The following is a 5,960-nucleotide window of genomic DNA, read 5'->3' on the forward strand; positions in this document are numbered from 1 at the left end:
ACATGTGTAAAGAATTTTAGTGACAAAGTGGGCTAGCAAAAATACGGCCTTACTAGTGTATTTACCTCCGCGAATTGCCTCCAAAGCAACTCCGATACCATGTTCGACATCGATCATCATTGGCAATTTTTACTATATTCATCTTACGTTCCTTTTTCCCGTTGTTATTTTGTTTCCTATTCTAAGTAGATGTGTTAGGTGTTTCTTATTAGTTAAATAACTTATCATACTAGTGCTTATAGTTTTTAAATAGGTATATCTCTAGAGTTTATTGTATCAAGTCTTTACTTCTATTAATCAAATATTGTTGATTTTATCCAATTGTTCATTATTTTTTTTTGTCTTTGTTTGATTCATGTCTGGGATTTGTTCTTGTAGCATTTCTCCTTTGGAACGTGTTCATGAAATCTCTTCATTATCTATGCTTCCACTACTACACCAGGACATATACATTTGCTCACTTTTATATTACACAACTCCTTCTAGGACTTGGCTCCCCGCTATGGTCCGTCTCTGCTAATCCATGTTGGTGCAACAAGTTCTTATCTTGTTTCTAACGGGGGTAGAGCCAAAGAAGTTTTCAAAACTTATGACATCAAATTTGCAGCTAGGCTTGATTTTGGATACAGTGGTTACCATATATACAAAGATACTTTGTTTTCCACTTTGGATTACACTAAGATACTGGACATACACTACAACAAAAATGACCTTTAACGGCATTTAAAGGTGTCAGTATAAATAATCTAAACTAACACTTTACCTTTCTTCACACATCGAATGAGTGTCGTCCCTTCCAATGTGGGGATAGGCTCGTAGCATTCAAATGTGTCAGAAAAATTATGCTGTTATAGCGTCCCATCTACCAACCAAAATCCCTTTTTTTGATAATCGAAAGTGTTAAGATAGTTGTAGTACCATATTAGGATATTGCTTTAGAAGTTGAGCTATGCTGACACTTTTAATTGCCAAGAGTTTTTTTTCTTTTTTTTTGATACAGAAGCAACCTGTAGATAGTGCTCCCTACTGTACATTCCGTCAATCAGAAACCCAAAGGACTTGTAAAATTATTCCAAAGAGCAGAATGCATATAGTAATTTAAAAGCAAAAGTCAATGCTCAAATATAATTTGTTGAACTAAAAGTTGGTAACAAGTACTAACATAGCAAATCCCTAACAAGTACTAAAAGATTCTCATGTGCATAAACTTGAAAAACTCTCTTGTGCACAAACTAAAAGATTCTCATCTCTAACAAGTTGAAAGAACTTGCAATAGCTTCCAAGCTTCAGTCATAACCACGAAGTCCCCATTAATCTTCAGTTGGTTCCACCTGTGCACAAAGTTTGTAGGGATCATTAGATCACATCGCAGTTTTAAGATGATTGGGCAAGAGATATATCAGAGGTTGACAAAGTTCCAGACTGATCAACGTCAAGATATTCAAATTCTTTCAGCACAACTGAGATATCTTCTTGGCTGATCTTTCCCATCTCTTTGAGCTTGTATATGACAAACTCAGCAGCACTATCATACAAGCAAGAAAAGGTAATTAGTAATCAGAAAATAAAGCCCCTTAATATCTGGCAACAACTTAGTAAATAAGGAGCCCAATGACAAAAGAACCAGCAATAAGAGTTTGCAGAATCAATTCTAGGCAGCAGATATACTCACCCAACTATACCATTGTCATCAAGATCAGCAGCTTCAAGATCCACGTTAGTCACCGGCTTAGTAAGGACCCATCTAACCAGTTCCTTCTGTCTTTTCTCAATGTTCAGCTCAACAATATAAAGGAAAAATTGAGCCAAACAAAGTGTACTCATTAAAATCCAAAAAAATTGCCAAAATACGCCCAGCCTTGGTTGAGAAACTTTTATCCCCATAACCAAGGGCTGTGATGGTAGAGCAGATGCAGTAAAAGGCATCAAGAATGTCTAGTTTCTCAACTATGGTCAGGAAGGCTGTCCCAACTCCTATTAGCACCAGCAAAAAGATAAATACTATTGCAGACTTGTAGCTAACCTTGTGTGTTTCAATCTGCTCCATCATTTCTGTTGGTCCGACTTTTGAGCGTAAATTCAATGCTTTGACCAACAATACCTCCTACTTCTCTACTAAGTAATCTGCTCCTCTGCTCAGCATCAGACCGACTAATGCCATCCCTAAGAATACAAAAACATAGGCTAGCAGTTTCGTAGCTACACTGTTAGGCACAAGTCACTACCTACAAAATACCACAATTTGTGTTAGTGCTTCCTATAGCACGTGATGATTCTTCGTGCAACGTAGTGGTTTTTTCTTGTTCACAATCTCCAACTATATGCATGCACTAAAGAAATAGCAGCAGTGTATCTTAGGATTTGACATTTTATCGAAACAAGGAAAAACAGGGGGGACTTGACATTTTATCGAACAGGTTATGGGAAACAAATCCATAACAAAATAGTCACATGAATCAAGTAGACAACCGAAAGGAATAAAACTTAACAACAAGATTTGCAGACATGAATGAACAACATCCGTGTTCCTTCAACAACAGAGACATGATTCTACCAAGAACTTGTCTTGCCAAGTTATATATGTTACTAAACAATAAAGGAAAAAGACTAATTCTGGAACCTTTATGAAATCTTCTTTGCAATATAAATAAGTGCCCAAATGAGATTCCCTTTCAACGATTTCGTCCACCAATTCTTCTCCTTTCCATACTGTCTGACGCAGAAAGGCCAGCTTTAATTACAATGGGAAAAACCACAGTTCATTGTTTTGTGTGGTTGATAGTGGCTATAGCTTTGATTGTGAGGCCTTCCAAGGCATTTGATTGCATTGGCACCCAGCAAGAACTGATTCCATGCCTAAGTTACTTGCAAGCTGCTGATCCCACACCCAGTATTGAATGTTGTTCTGGTGCTCAAGATGTGGCCAATTCGGCTAATTCGTCTAAAGATGATTTGCAATCCAAGACATTCTTGTTTGCAGCAAGATTTGCAAAATGAAGAAGGCAGTCCGAGAATTTGAAGATATATACGTGTTGCGGAGAAAGTGTTTCTTATGAGAGAGATGAGATAAGCAAAATTTGACTAAGTCTTTTGGCCGCGGCAATTTGAAAGTTTTGAATATTTCATGGCAAATGAATCTTCCGCCAATTGAGTACGATGTCATTTAGTATTTTTTTTTATTTGAGTATATCTCATATTTTCTCAAGCATCATGATAGATAGTCTAAAGGCACATTATTATTCTTATATTAGAAAAAATAAAATAAAAAGAGTATATATTATTAAGTTGATAACAAGTATCATGATAGAAGTGCTATAATGACACAAACCATCAAGTATCCTTATAGGTATGTCAAAAAAGGCCATTTTTGTTGTAGTGATACTTGAAGAAAATAATGATGATGGATCTTCTATCTCCTCAATAGATTACTGACTTTGCTGAAATCTGGAAAGAAGAGATGATGAACTTGATGGATGTCTTTGTGAAACATGTAGAACGTGGGGAGCCTTGTGACTTGATCAATTAGCTTATGGCCATGACAAATAATCTAGTTTCAAGATTGATTTTGAACAAATGCTCCATAAAGGACAGTGATAGTAATAAGGGAAATATCAAAGGGGATAACGCTACTTTCAAAAACGTTGAGTTTAGGAGAAGTTTTTGGCCCTCAAAAAAGTTTTGACATATTTGCAGCTAGAAGAGATCTTAAGGATCTTCTACTACGATATGATAAGTTGGTGGATGACATAATCAAGGAACATGATCGAAAGGTGAGGCTTGGTGGAAAAAAGAGAGAGGAAGGACATGATGGGCATCCTGCTTCGAATTGCTAATGATGAAAATGCTGATGTGAAGCTTACAAGACATGGGATTAAGGCTTTCTTCATTGTATCTCGTTCTACTTTGTATTTTGTCTATTTGGTAATTAACTATCATTTTTATCTGTTTGCCATTAGAAAAACTAGACCTTGGTGATTTCAATCATAGCACTACTAAAAATCACTAGGTTTCTTCCTTTAGGCTTGTGGCAAGAATGATCATTTAGTGCTGTGCTAACTGCTATTTATTGAATTAATTCAACAGGATCTTTTCTTTTGAGGGAATTGATACAACAAGTGAAGCTCAACAATGGCCAATGGCGGAGCTTTTTAATCATCCAACGGCATTAAAGAAACTCCAAAAAGAGTTAGATAAATTTGTAGGACCAGAAAGGCTAATAGAAGATTCGGATGTCCCAAATCTTCCATACTTGCAAGTTGTTGTTAAAGAAATTCTAAGGTTACTTCTATCTTTGCCCTTGGTATTCCAAAAATGTAGGGAGACTACAAAGTCAATGGTTACAAGATTAGTACAAATTTCAGGTTTGGAGTGAACTTATATGCCATTAACCGTGATCCAATGACTGGGAAGATGGGTTCATGGCTAGTTTTGCGAAGGACAATTCGACCACCACAACAATGAGGAAGGTACAAAAGTGTAGAATTTCAGTTATATGCCATTTGGAGATTGGAGAAGAAGGTGCCCTAATGCAGGACTTGCCACAACAATGCTGCACAGGACACTCGAGGCATGATCGAATGCTTTGATTGAAAAATCAATGGTACTGATGTTGACATGGAAGAAGGTGCAGGATTCTCCACAGCCTTGGTTCATACACTACTTTGTTATCTGATTATACATGTCAATCCTTTCCAAATTGCTTAAGATTCTTTACCGATTGAGTCTAATATGTATTATTGGGATCCATAAACTAGTTTCCTACAATGTAGTACTTATAAGTAATAAAATTGTAAAATTTCAATTCTCCTTTACACAGAAACAATTTAGACCCAAAGATTATTGCATACTTTTCAAATCACGCCTAGACATAATAAATTTGTATATTTGTCAACATCTACAATATGCAGCAAGTAGGATCAAATCAAAACCAATTATAAATTCAATTTCGAAATCGAACACAGATAAAATAGCTTGCCATCTAACAAATATTTGTTTTGAAACTATATTTTGAACATCTTTTTGTAAAATCTCTTTTGCAGATTTACAATCTATTCTAATTAAAAATTTCTTATTATATAAATCATCTTGAAATTTTGATATACATAAAACTATAGATAAAATTTCTTTTTTAATTGTTGAATAATTCTTTTGAGGGTTAGACCAAGTTCCTGAATGAAATCTAACTAATTCTTCTTTTGAATCGTCTATTCTTTGTTTTAATATTCCTCCATATCCTAATTCTGATGCATCTATTTCAACTATCATGAATGCTTTAGGATGTGGTAAACATAAACATGGTAAAGATTCAATTTTTTCTTTTAAATATTTTATTTTATGAGTATGTTCTTCTGTCCAAGGTTTTGGGTTTTTCTTTAATCTATTGAATAATATAGAGCATTCTTGTCTTAATTTGGGAAAGAAATCTGCTATATAATTTAAACATCCTAAAAATCTTTGTAATTGATTTTTATCTTTTATTTCATCGGGAAATTTAGTAGCAAATTCTAAAGCTCTATTAATTGGTTTTATTGTTCCTTGGTATATGTTATGTCCTAAAAATCTTATTTTAGTTTGAAATAATTTCATTTTTGGAGCAGAGACCACTAATCCATTTTTCTTGACTATTTTTAAAAATATGTTTAAATGTTTAAAATGTTGTTCTATTGATTCAGAAAATATTAATACATCATCTATGTATACTATACTGAATGAACTATAAGGATTAAAATTATCATTCATTATATTTTGAAATTCTGATGGTGCATTTTTTAATCCAAATGGCATGACTTTCCATTCATAATGTCCAAAAGGTGTTGTAAATGCTGTTTTATATCTATCTTTCGGGTCTATTATTATTTGCCAATATCCTGATTTTAAATCAAACTTTGAAAATATTTTTGCATTAAATAATCTATTAAGCAAATCTTTTTTATTAGGAATAGGATATCTAATCCATTGTA

General features: G+C 34.1%; 1 pseudogene; it reads right to left on the reverse strand.

The window, feature by feature from the left end:
* Nucleotides 1-1,097: 1,097 nt before the first annotated feature.
* On the reverse strand, nt 1,098-2,218 carry LOC113705946 (two-pore potassium channel 1-like; annotated as a pseudogene).
* Between the last annotated feature and the right edge of the window lie 3,742 nt (nt 2,219-5,960).

The sequence above is a fragment of the Coffea arabica genome, chromosome 8c (assembly GCF_036785885.1).
Source record: "Coffea arabica cultivar ET-39 chromosome 8c, Coffea Arabica ET-39 HiFi, whole genome shotgun sequence".
Taxonomy (NCBI): domain Eukaryota; kingdom Viridiplantae; phylum Streptophyta; class Magnoliopsida; order Gentianales; family Rubiaceae; genus Coffea; species Coffea arabica.